Raw genomic sequence first — 21,086 nt, 5'->3', positions numbered from 1 at the left:
CTGAATAACCACAAAAACATGCAGTTTGTGCTTCGAAAACAATCTCACAATCAGTTAATAGCATAATAATGTTTTAAAATAGCTTATGTAAGTTGAATCTTTGAGAAACCTGTTAACAATAGTTAATACTATTGAAAAATGTGCTTTGTAAGCTCTGAAGGAAAATGAACCTTACTGACCCCACTCAGCACAAACTCAACTCAGGATGAAAACCTCACTGCACCCACTAGAGAAAAGGAAGGTTAAAAAGGGATAGGACTGAAACTTTAAGATGCCAGAGGGACTGACAGGATAGTGCTGCTCTTGTTTTTCAGAAAAATAATGGCAGAGACTAGAAGGTCACTAGTAGGATTAGCACTTCTTCACTGAAGTAAACGAGTTTACACCTGCAGATAATTGGTTCTGAAATGGGAATTTGATTTCTAAAAGCTGTACACTTTTTTAAACCAATGATGAAAAGCAGCAAGATGGTTCATTGCTAGGATTTGGGTTTTCTAACAAAAGGCAAAAGTGATCTTAATGCTTCCCCTTTCTCACCTGTGAGACTTTGAGCCTGACTGAATAGTTTCAACTCTTCTGCCAGCAAGTCAAAGTCCAGGATCAAGGACCAGCCAGAAAACATTTATAGAGCAAGAACTGTCCCCCCAAGCTCTGCATTGCCCTCCCTGACGGGCTGAGACCCTTTGTTCATTCAGTCTTCTTGCCCCTTCTTTGCACTTTCTGCTGCATCCCCTTCCCCTGGGCCAACCACCTGCTGCAGGTCTTACCATCATCTTTGGAACAGGAGGACAGGGTAGTTTCTGATCCTTTTCCACTCAAAATCACAGCACCCAAGCCAAGAATCTAAGAATCCACCTGTGCTTCCTGCTTTAGCTGGAAAGAATTGAAGCATCTGTCCTGCCACACCTTCTGTTGCACCTTAAACTCCAAATATGTAGTTACAGATCTGTAGGAGGGAAAATAATCCTGCAGACTTGACCATCAAAGAACTTCATCATCAGAGCCACACCAGGAGTATAACCCATATACACAGAGACTGTTCTAAAGGAAGTTTAGCTTAAATCTAATTATTTCAAAATTCTAGTAACAAAACATTCCAGCGGTGAGAATTGCACTTGGGAAAGGGCATGCTTTCTAAGGCATCCTACTGTGTAACAGTTATCAGGATTTCTTTTTCTATTCCAGGCCAAACTAATGTAAAATTCACTGAGACAAGCCTATAAACCACAGAGATCTCTGATCACTAATGGGCAGCAGCCACCAGCAGTTTTCAGCTCAGGTTCATGGAAACAACTGTTTGAGGCTCCCTGCTGACTCTGGGAACCTCCCCTTCATTCTACTCGGGGACACCCAACCACAGAAGGAACTTTTGTTTCAATTGCTGTATTGTGTCTGTTTTCGTCTCTTTGCAGAGCTTTGTTTGTATGTGACACAAAGCTAAATTAAATGTTATTGGAAATACACTAGCAGGAGTATATATTTCTCGTTGCTGATTTGCATCTCCTGGCTATCGGATCTGAAAGCACTAGAGGAGATTTGAGAGCACAGGCTGTGGTAATACATTTCTGTGCATGATAAACCGAGTTAGATGCTACGTTCCAACCTAAAAAAAAAGTTAAAAGATATTGTTTTGGATATTGTTTTCACTGCCACTGTCAGTGTAAGTAATAAGTAACACCAGATGGTGACACAAGGCCAGAAGGGGCCAGGACAGAGAAGGAGCTGCAGTGGCAGCAGCGTGGTGGGGTCTGTCCTATTGTCCCATATACACCTCGCTATCCCGTCACTCCAGAGAGAGAGAAAACCAGTTTCTGGTCTCTGGTGCCTTGCTGGTGGTTGGGCACAGCACAGTAAACACCACAAAATAGAGAGAAAGCCCAGTGTGCTCTGGGATCGAGGGATCCCGGTTCCACGGGCACCGCCCTCCCACCACGGGGGTGGCTGTGACTCCCCTGTGAGAACCCAGAGCCCACCAGTGCCAGGGGGACGCTGAAGGGGTGACATAGTTCCAAACAAGCAAATAAAAAGACCATTTTTAGTGCCTGTGGAGCCCCGGAGCCACCTCAGCACTGAGGGTGCAGGACCAGGACCACACAACCCCACCAGGAGGAATGGGAGAAGGCTCCTGGACATTCGCTTGGGGTTGTCACAGGTGTTGGGAATCACCAGAAATGACCACAAGTGCTGGGAATCACCAGGAATGGCCTCAGGTGCCAGGAAGCAGCATTAGCCCCCTGCCCTCAGGGAGGGACTCAGCCCTGCTCAGCTGTGAGGGGTCCAGTGAGCACAGCCTGGGGGGCTGGGGGAGCCCAGCCCAGCTTCCTCACCACAGGGAAGCAAACACAGAAGAAAGATTCCAGGCTGAGCAAAATGGGGTGTTTAATACAAAATGCCACAGTTTTGGAATGCCTGTCACACCCACAGTAGCTGTGGCCCAAGTGGAGTCCAGCCAGGAGCACCAGGGCAACTTGTGGTTTTGTTCGTTCGCAGAATCATAGAATGTGCTGAGCTGGAAGGGACCTACAAGGATCATCCAGTCCAACCCCTGGCCCTGCACAGGCCCATCCCCAACAGTCACCCCCTGTGCCCCAGAGGATCATCCAAACCCTCCTGGAGCTCTGGCAGCCTTGGGGCTGTGCCCACTGCCCTGAGGAGCCTGGGCAGTGCCCAACCAGCCTCTGGGGGAAGAACCTTTTGCTGAGATCCAACCTGAGCCTGCCCTGACACAGCTCCAGCCATTCCCTGGCTGCTGTCCCTGGTCCCCCCAGAGCAGAGCTCAGTCCCTGCCCCTCCTCTGCCCCTGCCCAGGAATTGGAACTGCACTGAGGTCTCCCCTCAGTCTCCTCTGCTCCAGCTGAACACCCCAAGTACCCTCAGTGTCCTCACACGCCTTCAGATCTAGGCCCTTCCCCATCCTCGTTGCCTCCTTTGGACACTCTCTAATGGCTTCAGATCTTTCCTATATTGTGTTGCACCATGATAAAATTATTTTAAGGATCTGGATATCTGAACCTCTGCTCTGGGAAACGTGGGGTTGAGCCAGAGAGAAAACCTGGTGTGACTGAGTGTGGGAGGAGCAGCTTGTGGAGGGGCCTTGTCCCAGCTCAGGCTGTGCCAGTGGCACTGACAGAGGGGCTCCCGGACGGTGGGACAGGGAACCTTCCTTGACACTGCTTCTATTACAAATTCTAACAAAGATAAAACTTTGGGATACTGCAACATCTGGGGGAGGTTGAATTTTATTTTGGCCAAATTATCAGCCATCAGCCTCAATTTCACACGAATTGGGTGTCAGTGAAGTCACTGTGAGTTTCCAGTCAGAGGCAGGCTCCAGCTAACACATGTTCCTCCCTTTAGCACACCAGTCAAATAAGAGTTTAATAACAACCTGGTGTGTGTGTGTTTGGTTATTTACAGGAAGCAGATTCTCACCAACATTGCTAGTAGCCAGCAAACACTCTCTTTTTGTCCAAAACCTGCATTTATGGAGAAGATATAAGATATAGTCGCTATAGTGTTGCAGCAGGGACAAAAGCGAAATCCCAATACCATTCTGCCCACAAAAGCTGTCACACAGGTACTTCCCACAGCTCTAGCAGGGGCTCAGCACATCTGAAGCAAATTAACTCAGCCATTAGGTAATCACAAACTAGCAGTGACTTTCCCAAGTTAGAGACAGCATTGTGAGACATGCAATAAACAGATTAAAAGAGATGGAAAATCCGCTGAGCCTCTGCAAAGTCCTGCATATGCTGTGGAATCATTGATAGCTAATAGGTGAGTTACGGAGCCAGGTGAGCTTATGGGGGTTTAATCTGTGATTAACTTTTTACTTACATGAGAAGGAAATTTCCAAGGAATTTCATCCATGAATTTTCCACAGAGCTGCTTCAGAACCAATGTGTCTGTGTTGTACTTCATTCCCAAAGCTCCCTGTGCTGTTCCTGTAACTTCAGCTTCCCCTCAGGGCTGCACTTCTCAGGAGATCTCCTGGGAAGATTTTGGGCTGCAAAGCACTCCCGCTTTTCCACTTGAGAAATTTGGAGAGAAATGTTTGAGCAGTGGCAGAGTTTGCTGTGCAGCAGGAACAGCACCCTTGGGCCTGCAGCCCACAGAGGTCCTTTGCTATCCCTGCCCTGCACACACCCCCACAGCTCTTGCCTGGCTGCCTTCCAGGAATAGGGACTTGCTGCAAGTCCAGAAACCACCAGCAGGCCAAGTTCTGCTGGTTTTTTCACTTCCTGTATCGATGGAGCTCCATTATGTCCCCAGGCCTTGTTTCTCGGGATACAGCCACTCTGCAGAGGTGTGTCCCTGCCTGCAACACACATCCAAATGCCACGGGCAGGAGCTGCCAAGCACTCCTAAACACAGCATCGAAACAAAACCCCAGGCCCAGGAGGTGAAATCCTCTCCATAGTGCTGTCATTCTTTTGTTCTTTATCTGAGATTGAACAGGTGTGCAATGCTCTGTCAGGGTTTTTTAACAGGTGGAAAATGTCATCTTGTCATGAGAGATTCGATGTAAAACACTCCGTTGCAGTGGTTTCTGGATCTCAGTGCTCATCACCCACCCATGAGATACAATACTTGTTCTAGTCTCTGACCCGTCATTTGTCAGTTACTGGCAAATATATCTCTGTGTTGCACCCAGCAAATATGTAAAAATATCAAATGCATTGTGTTGTTAATAATATGGTTGTAAGTCACAGCAATTAAACTTGCATTACAATTAAATCTCTTCTGGCCATAATGATGTTCCTGTTATGCCATTTTATTATTGCAAAGTGAGAAGTACAAATAAATGTATAAGAAATTGTAATTAGGTATGCTTACTTGTCTAAGTGCTTTTAAATGTTGCCTTTTGGAAATATAAACTGGCATCAAAATATGCGATATAAAAATTTCACACCAAAAAAGGGTCTTTTTCTTCTTTGTTTATATTTCTCGACCAATATACCCAGTTTCATTGCAGTAGTAGATATTTTATCTAATAGATATTTTGAGCTTTGGCAGGAAATTTTTAACTGTGATTTCCCAGTTGAGAGAATCAATGAAATTATAGTACTCTCAGAATAGCATCTCTGAATTCACACCCTCAGCCAGCAATACTGCTTTGCAAGTATTATTTAACATTCCGTTGGTTTTGTCTTCATAATCTACTTTCTTCCCTTAATGTATCATTGCCTACATTAGCAAAAAGCAGAAATAGGAAAAAACTTAGCCAACAAGATTTTGAGAGCAGAACTCCTTTTCAAGGGATAGAATAAAGAAAATTATTCATTTCTTTCCAAGAGTTCTGGTACTAGAGATGTAGACATTTCTGTGTAAATCCCATTTGAGAAGGAGGCAAAAGTTATTTATTGAGGACCTAAAATTTTTTTTTTTTTTTTTATACTGGAGTTCTAATGTACTTTAACCCCACGTTCTAGAAAGACAAATTCAAACTAAAATAAGCAAAGACATGGAATACTGGAATGATGGAGGAGCTATTGTAGAAAATCAAACCTTTGGCATGCTTAGTCTTAGCAAGTCAAAGGCTAAGGTTGTTATTTATAGAGGGCAGTCGTATCTGCCTGGAAAAATGAAACCTAACCCTCCAAATACTATATTTAAAGGTGGAGCTGGAGTGGAAGGAGCTAACCAGCAAAGAGATTTATTGTCCCCTAAGGCTTGTGGTGGTTCAGTGTTTGTCCCTGGCCATGAGTGGAGGGCTGGGGAGGAGTTCATGGTGGGTGACAGGAGGACTGAGCCAGAGAGCAACTTCAAGGGGAGCCACCTCTGCAGGACAAAGCCAGGGGATGTCCCACTGCTCAGGTGTAGGCTTGGAAAAAAATGCTCTTTTTTTACCTAAACTGCATTAATTACCCAGTCCTGCCCATCAGGGAACATCAGCTAGTGATTGCAGCAGAGTGGTAGGAATCATAAGGTTGGATTGTCTCTTAACTATTTCACAGCTTTATTGTGTTCGTTCCTACTCTTCTGCAGCACCGGAATTGTTATTTTTCTGTCTCACAAGGGAGCGAGCAGGTAACTGATGGATTATTGAAATCACTTTCTGAAAACTCTCCGGGCACTTCTCTGCATCTCTGTAGATATCTAAATGCATTTAAAAGCTGGCCTGAAAGCCCTCCAGGCTGGTAAAGTATGGCTACAGGAGTGCTACAGAGGTGCAAAGTATTATCTCAGTTATTAAGTATACATGTCTCCTTGGATACAAGTCAGGCTAAATCATAGGGTTTTTTACTGCATGCTAATAGGCTTTGGAAAATTAATTAATGAAGGAATTTGCCATACAAAGAGAATTACTTGAAGGATACCTGAAGTTTTTTTAACTCCATTTGCTTGAAAAATGGAAAGTATGCAGGAAATGTCAGGCCGTGTGTCTGAGTCTTTATATCGTACCACCCCCCCAAAAAAAAAAGTAGAAAAAAAGGGCTTTTTTTTTCCATGTACAGAAACAAGCAGATTCATGAGAGAGTTTTTCAGTATTCTGTGTTATTCTTGTTGCTAAGGAAACTTTCCTTCATCTGCTCTCAGTAAGGCATCCTCAAAAATCCCTCCACAGAAGAATGGCATTACAGAGCAGTGTCAGAAAAATCAGCTGACAATTAACCAGAAAACTGGAAAGTTTTAACAAGAGAGTTCCCAATTTCCTTTATAAAGCCCAGGACGATTGTAGCAGGGAGGAGCCTGCAGGAATTATAGCAGGTCTATGTAATTAATCTTGTCCCTATAGAATTTCCCTCAAGAGGAAGAAACAAGAATAAAACAAAACATTTGGCTTGGTTTTGTTGACACAGTCCCATCAGCTTTGATCCTGTATGGTCTCCACTGTACTTTCTAAAAGACAAAGTAAAAATCTCCCTCCCCAAAAGACTAGTAGATGTTCTTTGCTATCATCTCTACTTGGATGATAAAAGATTAAAGAGAGCAGGAAACAAAGCAATCCTCAAGATCTCTGTATTCTGTAGCAGATTTCCCTCTCTCTGTTGCCTGTGTTCATTTCCAATCCATCACACAGGCACCACCATGGCTTTCAGTGCCACTGTTCACAAATAATGCCACTTTTCATGAGGAAGAGAGCAGACTTGTCTCATAGAAATAATAGGTGAGAGTGTGCCCTCTAATTTATGTTGTGGGATTCCTCATCCTTTCCTGGCAAATATTTACCTGCCTTCATTACAAAAACCTGGAAATCCATGTTAGCAGCTGTTTTTGTTATGCCCTCTGACACAAATCAAATACTGAAATAATGCTACATTTCCTGGGGAGTTTGGAATGCCAGCTGGGCCACATTCCAGGACATGGTAAGGAAGGGAAGGGGGTTTGGTGTATCCCTCCTCCTACATGCCCAAGATCTGCTGCCCCAGCAGCGTCTGGCAGAGCTCCTTTCTCCAGCAGCACAGATAATGTCAGGAAAGAGGACAAGAAATGGGGCTCGTGGAGCTCCTACACACTCTCCAGAGAAGGCCCTTCAAGCAATCATCAGTGGGGAGAATTAAACTATTGGTTTACCCTGACCATTGTATCTAATAGCCACTAATGACCTTATGCTCTGTGCTTTTGTCTAATTGCATATTAAAGCCATTTGCACTTTTGCCTGCTGTTAAAATATGCATGTTATTGGTCCCAGCAGTGTTGCTCTCATAGAAAATGTGATACAGGAGCCAGTAGACCAACTTTTCCTTGAATGTACACTTCTCTAGCGTGAAAATAGAAGAAGGAAAGATTCTGAGAGTCTTTCTCTCTCCTGAAGGGAAGGAGTGGCTGCCTTACACTATGAAGCCACTTGTAATATTCACTAGAAAAATCCTATGTCTCCCAAAAAGGCGATGAACCATGTGTGCTATATGACAATGAACCTTGTGTGCTTTACCCTCCTGTCCCAATCCATGGCATGTCTCTGCCCTGTGACAATTTCTGGGCACACTTCCACCATCTCTGGTAGAAAGTTTTATTTTCCTCTTTGAAGCCATTTATTTTGGCATGTGAGACCAGACATGAATGTGAGTCTCAGCAGAGACAGAGTTCACTTCCCCCTTACTCACCAAGGAAACCCAGTAGTTTTCATCCTTGGAGAGGTACAACTCTGATGGATGCAGGACCCGTCTTTCATCTTCAGCTCTGGGTGCAGACTCACCTGATACAACCGAGGAAAAAGCCATGCCTGTCCAGTGCCATGCTTCCTCAGGAGGTTTTTCTCCTTCACATAAGGGATTTCAATAATATAATTTTCCCATTCAAACTCCCTTGTTTTCCAGAATCCCAGGTATTGTAGAAATAGAGCTACTGAGAAGCTTCTCTGTCATTACATATGTGAAAGTTAGGTATTTGTACATATAGTGCCATTGAAATATCTGTCTCTGGAGATGGCATTAACATCAACATCTCTGGCTCGCAGCTCCATCACACACACACAACCAAATCCAGTCCATTCACAAGCCTGTGCCCTCTGCTGCTTGTTACAGTCTTTTCTGGTTTTCCTTCCCAGTGTTCACAGCCTTCAGTAGGAACTCTCTGTATGTGATTTCAAGCCATAAAATGTTCTTTTTTGCTCCTTCTTCATCTTCTGGATGAGAATCCACGAAACCATCTGAGCATCTCCAGCACTGGAGTGTGCCCTGTTGGACACGACTGCAATGCTCCTTCTCTGGAACCTACCAAAAGAAACCTCGTGCTGCAATGGATGAAACTGTAAGCAATTCCCTCTTTCCAGCAAATTGAGAGCCTCAAAGGGATGCCATTTCTTTTCAGATGGCTCAGGTTTTGCTCACAAGACCTTAGCTTTCATCTTGGTGAGCAGGAACGGAAAACAGAAAAGTATTGTGGTATGTCTGGAATATGAAAGATACATTCTGCTGCTTCTTTGATGTCTCATGAAAGAAAACTGGAAGAATACAAATGCAATATCATTAAAGCACATTACTAGTCCAGCAGGAATGGAGAGGTTGGTGCATTATAAATTTTTGCCCAGTGCTACTTCAAACTATGATCTGTAATACATTGAGGAAGCTGTTCTGACTAATGGATTTTGGTATGACAATGAAATTTAAACTTTCTCAAGTGAAATAAAAATGACAATTTTTTAACACTGTTTTGAGGTACCTTGAAGTGGCAGTTGCTGGCTAGAGAACAAAAATCCAAATGGCAAGGTTTAGATATACAGAAAATGGAAGATAATGATGCACGAAATAAATGGAGAAGAATTGAGGGAAACACTGGAAAGAGGAAGAGCAGAAAACAGTTTGACCCACCAGTGAGCCCGATTCCATTTCTATGGAAATGAGCTCATTACTCCTAATTTTTTAGGTTTTTTTTAAGCTCCTGGTTGATTCGTGAAGTGCTGTTTGAATTCTGATAAGGGCTTCATGAATCACTGAAAAAAAACCATTCAAACAAAATATCCAGAGTCAAATGATTACCAAGTCCCATAGATTAATAGAAAGTGCCTAAGCACTTTCTATAACAGAGCAGGCACCAGGAGAGCAGCTTCTCCCCTGCTATCATGAGTCTATAAGGTTTCATTCTGCAAAGAAAAGGGATCATGCTTCTGAAATCTAATTCTGGATGGTTTCTCCATCCAAGAGCCAACATTAAAAAGGAAAGACATCTTTGATTTTTTTCCCCTGCCATTTCCATGTTTGATCTCTTTTAAAAGTCAGCATCCCAAGAATTGGCCGTAGAATACTCCTTGTTCCTCAGAAATGGGAGCATCTGTGTTGTTCATGTGACAGGGCTTTGTAACCCATCAGTGTTGGCTGGAGGCACAGCCAAGCAGGGAAGGGAAATGCTCGAGGTCCAGAACTGGTTCTTCTTAGCCCTTCAGGATGCTGAAATAAAAATCAAATAGAGCAAGTAAGCTTTGTTTATTTTATAAACCCATTAATTTTACGAGTGTCTTTAGACATGAGCAGAGTCTGCCTGTGACAGCTGGGTTTGTAACTGAGCAACTCTGACTGACTCCACATGTTATTCATACAGCACCTACACCTTTCATTAATTCTCTGAACACTTCAAACAGAACGCCCTTGGCAAATTCTGTGACTCTGCTAATTTGCCTTGTACTAATTTTCAAGGTGTGCATAGGTCACCAGCTCTCTCCACATGCATCTTGTAACAATGCTCTTGCTAGAAATTACACAAAAGCAAGCTAATCCTTTTGCCTCAGTGCATTGTGTGGCTTTTCCAAAAGCCTTCACATTTTAGAAATGACACAGTTCATCACACTTCAATCATGGCAAACAGAACAGCAACAACCATCCTCATGGGAGATGCACAGATGGTCTGGGGATGTGCATTCTTTAAACTCTTACAGGACTCTGCACTGATGTCAAACAAGGGGTTAAATTAGCATTTGAAGTGCAAGAACCAAGGCCAGGTTGGAGGGGGCTTGGAGCAACCTGGGCTAGTGGAAGGTGTCCCTGCCTATGGCAGGGGGGGGCAATGGATGAGCTTTAAGGCCTCTTCCAACCCAAACCATTCTATGATTCTATGAAGTATTTGGATTTTTTTTTAAATATTATTCAGAGGTGGATGGACATACACACCCACCATTCTGCAGTTATGATGATTTTCGTTTTAAGACCAACAGGAGGTTGAGGGATAAATTTCATTTTAAATTTACATGAGGAATTACACTGGTGCAAATAAGAAATAATTTGGCATATATGACTCCACTGAAATGGTACAAACTTAAGCTGATTTTCATTTTCTAGAATGCAGGATTAATTTTGGAAGAAGGTTGTGAAGCTATAGAGCATTATTCTATTCAGTTGATAGCATTATTAATAATGCAGAGACAGATTGTCACTCTGTATGTTCCCATACATTGAGACAGGAGTTTGTGAGGCACCAAAGTGGCTTTGTTAAAATATTTCCAAGATTTTCTTTTTGCATCTCACATTTCTGCACTTCTCAGAGCACCAGGAGCAGAAAGGAATCAGTATTTGAAGAAAAGCAAAGACAGAGGATTGATGTGGAAAAGGAAAATATCAAAAGCTATTTCTCTGCACTGTGAACTCTCATGACAAAGTTGTAGAGGTGGCGACAGCTCTGGAGGAAACTTTGTGTGCTCTGTGAGTGAAGTGCAAACTGAAGATCCAGCAGCAGTCTGGCATTTCTGAGACCTTCCACTCCCAGGCTTTTTAATTGCAATTTGAGTTTTGACATTATTGATACCTCATTTCATTGCCTATTTCCATCGAGGGAAGACTGTGGTGTAGGATAGAAAAACAACTGGTTATTTTGATTATTTACAAAAAGATAACCAGTAACATAGAGATTATTTTCTCTTTGTAATTTATTTCCACTTATATTTGTGAGCAATGTTACTTCTTCCCATTTAGCTCTGATTTCGAGATGATGAAAGTCCCATTCAAACTAAATAAAAATATAATAATATCATTACAAATTAACAAAGATTGATACTCCCTTATGCTAGGTAAAATACAGAGCTAGTTCTTATTCCAAAATGTAAAGGACAGGTGAAGAAGAGAAAAATGGTAAAAACACAGAAGCATCTTGTTAGTGTTCCCTATCAGATATAGGGGGAAGAAACCTTCCTCTTACTTTCTCTTTAATTATTTATCTGAAGTTCTTATAAAAGAGACAAAGAATTCAAAAAGTGAAAACTGGAATCATTGGGAAGAGAGGGATGTGATCCTGGGAAGGAAATGAAGAAAGACCAGATGTATGCCTTCGTACTGTAAAGATAACACACTGTGCAAAGGGAAGGGTTTTATTCACAGATTGCACCATTTGAACGACCAAAGTTGCCTGTCAAAATAATTTATAATGTCTTTACTTACTGAAGTTCATTAACTATAAATTCTTTCACCTAATGTTGTTTTAAGGGTAAGAGTTATGTAATGCAGGAAATTCCAGGTATATGGCTTTATCTAACACAAAAGGTTCAATCCTTACTATGGAAGGCAAGATAGTCCAGCTCTACTGAGGGAACTTCCCCAGCAGAAATGCCCTTTGTGGAATCCTGCCCAGCACAATGGAAGAACAGGATCCAAACACTCTTTGAATGGCCACAGGCAATTTTTCTCCAGTAATTTAAGCAACTGGACCTTATTCTCTTATTTGACTGCACTTTCCTATTGGTATGACATATTAGTTTGCTCTTTTTCAACAAGCAGCCATGTAACTGGGTAAGCATCGTACTTCTATCATTTTGGTTTCAGTGTTTAATAATTCTAAATCATTAGAAGTTATCTTTAAAAGAAATGGGTTTATTTTCTCCTTGTTAAAAAGCACTAAATCTACAGAAATGTGAACAGGTAATGATTCTTTGTCCCTTTTTCTCTCCAGGTTAGAACGTGGACAGGAGGAAAGTTCACATGGGAACCCCAGATCTGGGCAAACCAACCCTAAAACTGGTTGGGACAAAGGACCAAGACTCATGTTCCCATTTCCATGAAGGGGGAAGGCAGTTGCCATAATACAGGTGTCCAAACCCTGATGGCTCTGAGCATTCTCTGGTGTTGTGGTACATATTTGCCAGCTCTGCCATCTCAGGTCTCAGTAAAGAAGCTTTGGTTGCCTCAAAGAGTCATTTCAAAAACTGTCCCTTGTACATAAATAAATATGCCACAAAAATAAAAGGAGAGCTCCTCATTCCCACTGTGAGCCAGGATAACGCTCCCTGTGTGTCCACAAAGGGCAGGAGCAATGCCTGGCCCATCCACAATATTCAACTCTGCCCCATGCTCTGCGATAAGCTGCAAACTCCTTCTGGAACAAAAATGGACAGAGCTGCCTCAGTAGTGCTTCCCTACTGTGTATGCACAGCATATTATTCTTCCAGATTCCCTTTCTTCTCCCCAGGACAGACACATTCATTTGTACATTTAAAAAATCACAGAACAATCCATGGCCAGTCAATACAAAACCAGCAGAAAGACAATATCATTGATCTGAGTGCAGAACCCTGATAAAGGCAGTGCCCTCAGTGGCTACAGAGACTAAGGAAGGCAGTGCTCAGGTGGTTTTCCTTTTAATTGTGTTGTGCCTTCTCTACCCTCCTCAGGAACCCAAAAAATACTGCACTGTCAGTCTCTATACTCTTCCCTTCCCGGGTTAGAAAGCTTTGCTGCAGCACATTTACACTTCCTAAACAAGCATTCGAAATTAAGAGCATTTAATCAAAACCTTTCTTCTGATTAACTGTACTTTCATCAGGAAGATTTTAAACACATTTTCCTTTTCATCATAGGAATGTTGACAGACTTCCTTCATCAGTCTTTTAACTAACAGCAGGTAAGGGAGGCAGAGTGAATATGACACACTGTTACTTCTGCTTGATTTCAAGTCTGCTTGTGAGACTTTCTCTCAGCTCACAGCTGAAATTGTCTTATCTCATACATTCCCAGGATTACTGTTTCATGTAAATGTCATTTTTGCTGTCCAAAACATTAAAAAAACCCACACCAGTGTGCTCTAACTCCTGTCTGTCTCTGAGAGACATGAGGGAAGCTGTATGCTTTTGATCAAAGACAAGATCCCCACTTCAAAGTAACACCTCATGTGTAAATACATTACACGCAGCTCATGCTGCAGGAAGGGGACTCCTTGATTTCATATAACCCAAGGCTCGTACCGTGGGATTTGCCTGCACTCGTACAGTTTAATCTTCCTCCTCTGAATACAGACAGAAAATTACACAAAAACGTTACAAAGATCTTGGGTTCCAGTCTCCTCTTCTTTATCTAAGCCCAATAGACCCCAGTCCAACATTTCACTGAAGAACACCCGACTTACTGTGGACTGAGAGAAGAACATGGAAAAAATTACAAATTTCAGAAGTATCACAGACTTTTTTTAAACCTAAGTCTTCCTTCCTGTAACAGAAAGTAGTGGCTATGTGGCTGCAGATACTCCACCATTAATTTGACTGGGATCTTCCAACATTTTTTCTATCACCACTGGAGATGTTTTTGTCATTTCTTTCCTCTCTGCAGTCTAGAAAAGCCAAAGAGAATTCCAGATTCTCTTCAACACATTTGAGGATGTTGGGAAAGGACATGAAGTCATTTCATAACATTCTGATCAGCATGGGTATGGTTCTATCAGGTCATACAAATAACAGGAACTCTTAGGTATCTACAAGTAATTGCACGTGAAATGAAACAGTTCAGAGTGGGCGCAGAGGGGTCAGTTTTGCCATCAAGAAACAGCACAATCAGCAATGGGAATGTGCAGGTATCACTCCCATCTCTATGGAGTCAACAGGAAGCTGCCTAAGACTGAAATTACAGTTTTCTGCACAAAATAACCCTAATTCAGTGATCTGGGTATGATTTATAAGTCACATAAACTTCATTACATCTTAAAGGAATCTGTCTATGAAAGAAACAAATTTTGGTCTTCAGGAATCTGAGTTTTGAGATTATTTTAAATTGTCCTGTTGTTCTCCTAAAACCTCTTGTGTCTCTCAAAAGCAGAAAAAAAATTTCCATTTACCTGAAGTGACTGTGCAATATGCTAGAAATGTGTAAGCTCTTATTGCTAATTAGGGATTAAAACCTCTTGAACATTCAAGACTGTTAATAAGCTGAAACAAGTCTTTGTTCCTGCTATATTTACTCTCAAGATGTGCTGCTCCTCTTTTTCTCTAAATGTGGTTACTGCAGTAAATGCACAAGAAAAAGATCTCAGGGTTCCTTCTCTGGATTTGGAAATAATCTGTTCCTTTTAGGTTTCTACACCAATATTTTCCTTGTGGAGCAAAGTGTAATCCTTAGTCAGAAATTTGGCATCACAAGCTGCTCTTCTGGTGAGACAGAAGCTTAAGCATCTTGCTTTCACTGTGCCAGCAGTAATGGAATTGTGTTGGGGACATTTGGGCTGGATGACAGATGATGCAGCCAGGAACGTCCAGCCCCACATGCCCAGCCCCACATTCCCAGCTCATTCACATCCCAAGTGGGTGTTTGCATTTGTGGATGTGTGTCTGAGACCTGGGTCCAAACAACAGCTCTGCCCGAGGTAAGAGATCTAAGGCCAGTTTGACTCCAACAAGGTGGTTCCCATCCTATCTGCTCTCCCAAACTAAAACTCTTCTCAAAACGGGATCCTGTGGCTCCTTGTGAAAGGTCTGCTGGAGCCCCACAGACATGGAACAAAACTGCCTGGGCAGGGGCAGAGGAGGGGCAGGGACTGAGCTCTGCTCTGGGGGGACCAGGGACAGCAGCCAGGGAATGGCTGGAGCTGTGTCAGGGCAGGCTCAGGTTGGATCTCAGCAAAAGGTTCTTCCCCCAGAGGCTGGTTGGGCACTGCCCAGGCTCCCCAGGGCAGTGGGCACAGCCCCAAGGCTGCCAGAGCTCCAGGAGGGTTTGGCTGATCCTCTGGGGCACAGGGGGTGACTGTTGGGGATGGGCCTGTGCAGGGCCAGGGGTTGGACTGGATGATCCTTGTAGGTCCCTTCCAACTCAGCCCATTCTGGGATTCTGTGAAAACAACATAAGTCAGTAAATCCTGCAACATTTATACAGAATGTGAACTTACAAAGATGTTCTCAGTGTACACAAAACCATATCAGACACTTCCCAGCTCGTGATGCAGAGACCTGACAGGCCCTGTTTGTGCTATTAGCAATGAATATGTACCTTTTCACATGCTTGGTTACATTTTGCCTATCTTACAGTGAAACTCCCACGACTTCCCAAAGGGTGAAAAATTAAATAGTGTAGCAGACAGAGAGGGACTCAGTAGTTTGTACAAGCTCAGACTTCACTGAAAAGCTGAGGGCATACCTGGAAACACTTTTAAAATATATAAAATTCATGAATACTTTTCAGTTTGCAGCTGAGCCATAAATATGTGTAATGAACATGTAACAGACATCTCACCTCTCCAGCATGGATATATATCTGCTGCTTCACCCTCCCTTGGAAGCAGAGTGATTTAATGTGCTTTGCTTGGGAAGTCACCCTCCAGCAAAATAAATTTGATTTCTGCTGCAATCAAAAGAATTTAAACAAAATCACCTCTCAGCTCTCCCAAGGTTCATTTATCCAGACATCCATTTCAGCCTTCATTTCCAATACAGAGAAATTAAAGCAGATTTGTTTGAGGCAATCTTTAGGATTCTCCAAGGAGAGGTGTGAAGTCTGGTCCTACATGGCCACATCTCTCACATGTGCCGTATTTCCTCAGTCTGGGCTTATATTCAGCTCTCTTGGAATAAATTGCTTTCCCAGTTATGTTATTTGCATCTGTCTGTCTTCTAAAAGCAAAGGTCTGGTAATGAAATGGAAAGGGGAAAAGGAAGGGCAAGGGGAAGAAACTCTTCCTTCCCACCTTCCCACCATGCCCTGTCATGCCCTAGTCAGGAATTTCCGAGTACATCATTCTCCAGGCAAATAAGGGAAAAGAGCAGCAATGTGCTGTGAAATCAGCTTTTAGGAGATGGAGTTTGGATCCTGAGCCTGCAGTTGAAGATTTAAATAGCTGCTCCTGCCAACCTGTAGGCTCAGCCTTGGTGATCACTCCCAGCAGTGTGAAATTGCAGAGGTGCCAGACATTCTGAATTTCCCTTTCCATGTATTATGGCTCACTGCTTCACGCGTCACATATAGTGCATGAAAATCACTGCAAATCACAGCCTTTTGCTCAACCAAAGGCATTTTCAGCCATCCCTCTCTTTTCATGATGTTCAAACCACCCTAAGTAACCTCCTGCTACTTAGTTTTGTCACATGATTTATTAAACAATGGAATCTGAATACTTTCCATGAAAGAGAAATTGGAAATCATATTTTTAATTCAGACACACGGGATCTGCACATTTATTAATCCAGTGTAATAGCGTCATGTAACCGTGATTTTTCACTAGTCATTAGTGAAGAAAGTTGTCTGGCAACCACTGAAAGCTCAACAGAACAGGTCAGGACTATCTTTTTCCATTAATATGCTGCTGTCACCCTGTTAAAATGCTAAAAACAGGGACAACTCAAAGGATATTTAATATGAAGAACAACCTTCTTTTTCATGTACATTATTAAACTAATAATTTATTCCACTCCCTTCACATAGAAAATTTTAAACACCATTTCTAATACATTTTAGACAAATATGTTGGAAATCTTGTCTCCCATTTGAAACTGTACAACTTTCAAACCTGGCTAAATTTAGCCACTCCTATCGTTATACTTGTTCAGAAATAGAAAAAAAAATAAAATCAAAAGGTGCTCAAAAATATTGATTTAGCTAATGTTTCACACCACTATCTTACTTTCACCAATTTTGTACATCATCAGGATGTATTATCATACATTTGACTCCAGAATGAGGGAGATGACAGAGAGATCAGGTTGTGAAGGCAGCTGGAGGGGGTCAAAGCCCAGCTCTAAAGCAAGGAATTTGAACCCAACATTTTGCACTGGGATTCTCAGGATCTGGTTCTGACAACAAATTAAAAAAGAAAAAGAAAGAGATTATCAAGATCATCAAGGAAATGGGGGCTAAGACCCTGACTTGTACGAATGTTCTATCTCACAGAAAGAAATACCCTCTGAAATTTGGGAACTTTGTGGGATCTGCAGGAACTGGAGTCTGAGAAGAAGTCTGTGAACTCTTGTTTCTGTTCAGAAAACTAAAGCTGAAGAAGGGTTTTGTCTGAATGATTGTTTGGTCAGTTGGTTTGGTTTAATATCTATTATTCTAAATGTTCCTCCCACAAAATTCTTAATAATTCCAGGTAATGTTATGAATCATAATGAAAACCTTCCCTAAACTAAATTTCCCCAGAATATATCTACCAAAGTTTAGGATCCCTTCTTCAAAGACAGACACTACCTTGGAAAAATGAGGCCACTGACTCATTTCCTATTGAACATTTGAGAATCAGGAATTCAATCCCAGTCATTTTCCCCTCCTCTCAAACATCTCATGTTCCATCTTGCTGCAACAATGAAATAAGAACATACCTGACATTTTCCACAAGTATTCTGCATCTGTTTTCATACAATTTTACCCCCAATTTGGGTTACAATTTACCTTAATGGAGCCAAATTATCAGCTTTTTCTTCCCTTTAATGTCATTTCTACAGGCAGCTCAGCAGATAATTTTATGCTACTGCAGGCACACAAGGCAGATTCTAATATTGATCTGAATTTTTCCCTTGAATATGATTTGCATTCCTAACCTGATCTACTTTTTTTTTCTTCCCATAGAACATGATTTACATTCTTAGGTCTTGCTGCTTCATTTTAAAGCCATCTTGAAAAAGTCTCTTTCTAATCATCCTTCTAAATGCATGTGGGAATAACTCTTCCTACTGATGCTTAGGAGAGAAAAATCTCAAATAAATTGATGCTATTCTTGCAGACCATAATGACTGGAAACTGTATTTGTTGATGGAAATCAGAGAATTTTTATTGCTTACTAATAATCTAGCTCTGGGACAGCTAATTACCAGGGCTTGCCATGTCTGAATACTGAGGAAGTGCATTCAATCTTCCAGCTCCTCTGAGCAGGAACAAATCAGCAGGATCAGCTAAAGACCATCCTTGTGGCAAAGCAAACTCCAGCATAAAAACTTATTTCACACAAAGCAAAAGAGAGACATTTTCTTTGGTTTAAACATAGGGAGGTTGGGGAAAATTCATTTCCTTTTAACCATGGCCTGTTTCCACTTGCCTTCCCCACCCACTGCACGTGCTGGAGGGGCAGATTCATTCCAGAGTGTGACCATGGCCTCACTCCTTTGGGCCTCCTGCCCACCCTCCCAATTTTCTCTCCAGGTTAAGCTCCTCTTCCATGAGACACAGAATTGCACCTCTGAGGTAACATGGTCCATTATATCCCACTGTCAACATAAAGAGACACAAACAAAAGCAAAGTGTTTAATTCTCCTGAATTTTGCCCAAATTTAAAAGTAACTCCGTGACAAGAATCAGTGACACTTGTGTTCTCAGTTGTTCTCACCAAGTTCATTCACTCTATCTCATTTCTAAAAGCACCTATGTTTTAAATTTTTATTTTAATACAAGAAGAAAGGTGTCTTCTTAAAATTCTTTCTGTTAGATCTGAATGACAAAAAGTAATTTACCTTCCTACTACACTGTCCTCTTATCATTATTATGTTCATAGTTTTCCAAATATACTTTATTCACTAGAGGAAGTAAATGTTATCCTTACAGCTTGGAACACAGCTGACATATCACAGTGGTCCAAAAACACTGGAAGAGGAAAATAGGAAACCATATATCCCTGGAATTTTTTGTAGTAGAAGTATTGTATCACACTGGAAAGACACAAGAGAGAGGTTGTGTACATCACTACTCTATTTGGGTTTAAGTTTATTATTGAAATGTATCATATGGGAAAAGGAAACCCAGATTTTAAGAAACTCCAGGCAGGACAGACTGAGTCATATTCACCTCCAACATCAAACACTGGACTGGATCTTGATTACTTCAATATTCCCCTAAGTTGCCTGAATAAGAACTGTAAATATATACTAAAACATCACATTCAGCACCATGAACAATAGTTTTGGGGGCTGAAAGCAAAGACACCACTAGAATATTACTGGCCAACACACCTTCAAGTGACAGGTAAAAGCAGGAAAATCTATGACATATTTCCTGCTGGTATTAAATAATTACTACTTTTTTCAAGTCAACGGAAGTTCAATTCATCTTTAAATAAACAAACAAAAGATATCAATAAACTTTAATAAAGTCACCAAGCAATTTGAGTCATTAACACACGCAGATGCTTCTGTTGAGCCCACTGCCCATTCACATCTGCCTTTAGCCAAAACCAGCAAAGACAGCTGAGCCAGAAAGGACTTGGAACTCTCAACTTTGCAAAAGAAGAGAAATCTGCCCCAGAACAGTGGTTCTATGGGACCGGCAGAATATCTTTTGCATCATCAGAAGTTGTATCTCAGTGGTGCTCCTTTCAGCTGTAACCTCTGCCAGGCCACTCCTCCACACACACTTTGGTACCATTTGGCAGAGGAACCTGCAAATCCCAGTGTTTTCCTGAATAAACCCCTTTGACTGCAGGACATGCTCTTAACCAGACCACAAAATTGCAACACATGCATTTAGGGTGGGATTCTTCTTAAAAAAATAACTCTGGTGGGCATTTACAGAACAATTACTTTTGACATTAAATGAATTATTCTCCAGTGCAAGGTGTTCAGACTTTAGTCTATCACTGGAATTAATGAGGTGATCTCACACAGCATTGCAATCTATAAATTACACATTTGAACTAAATCACATTTGCCTGTGCTATAATTATCAGGCTTTGTACCTTCATAGGCCTTGTATTTGCCCAAAGAGAGCTGAAGTCCAAAGTTAATAGCTTAGTGACCTTCCCCTTCACACACAGCAAGAGAAGAGATGCAGAAAACTTCAGAGGTTGATGCAGAGCAGAATTACCTTCTGGAATTGCCTGTCCCTCCGTTGGTTGTACAGGGAGTGGGGGATGTGCAGTTTAGCAGGGACAAATCTCTGCCTGAACATCCTTGGGGCTTTAAATCTGTGCCTTATTTTACTTCACTTTATTCATGATAATGTCAACATGCTCAGAGTCTTTACTGAGACAAGAGAAAGCAAAGTGCAATATCAGAGCGTGTCTTTTTCTTCTTAAAAGCACAAAAAGCATCACACCAGTGTTCAGCTACAGCCGCACGCCAGAGCCCTTCGGATTGTTTCGTACATGGAACTTCTTGGTACTGTTGGTCTCATTGTTAAGCTATTTCTTTGCTGCTGTTACACTTTTGGACCTGCATTCTTCCATCTGGAGGTCCTTCTGTCTCTTCCTGTTCCTCCAGAGCACTTTGTGGGTGTTCTTTAAGCTCTGATAGCCCATTCTGTGCTTTTGTTTCCTGGTTCTGTGCTGCCTCTTAGTGAATGGAGGTCATACAGATTTTTTTATTTTATTTTGTATTTTGAGATGCTCACTTTCCTCATTATTTTAAGGTGTTGAGTAAATAGTCTCCTCTTCTAGCTATCATAACACAATTAATGGTCTGGTTTCTACAAAGGTCAGTCCTTTGAACAGAGCAGTACAATCATGGGAATAGAAACAAAGCAACTTAGTGACCCTGATTTTTCAGT

The 21,086-nt window shown here is 41.9% G+C and overlaps 1 long non-coding RNA gene across 4 annotated transcripts in view; it reads right to left on the bottom strand.

The window, feature by feature from the left end:
- LOC113957561 overlaps positions 1-21,086 on the bottom strand; it is a 94,695-nt gene that overhangs the window by 69,791 nt on the left and 3,818 nt on the right. For 2 of the 4 annotated variants that reach the window (XR_003531210.1, XR_003531211.1), the window contains exons 3-4: positions 19,150-19,255; positions 3,416-3,476 (exon numbers count right to left, since the gene is read on the bottom strand). This is a non-coding gene — a long non-coding RNA (uncharacterized LOC113957561). Of the gene's footprint in view, positions 1-3,415; positions 3,477-15,857; positions 15,966-19,149; positions 19,256-21,086 lie in introns of those variants that run through there. The other 2 variants (XR_003531212.1, XR_003531213.1) reach the window with 2 other exon arrangements.

This window comes from Corapipo altera, unplaced genomic scaffold (genome assembly GCF_003945725.1).
Source record: "Corapipo altera isolate COAL_440 unplaced genomic scaffold, ASM394572v1 141, whole genome shotgun sequence".
NCBI lineage: Eukaryota > Metazoa > Chordata > Aves > Passeriformes > Pipridae > Corapipo > Corapipo altera.
Note: the sequence above shows the minus strand (reverse complement) of the source record. Positions and strands in the feature narration are given on the sequence as shown.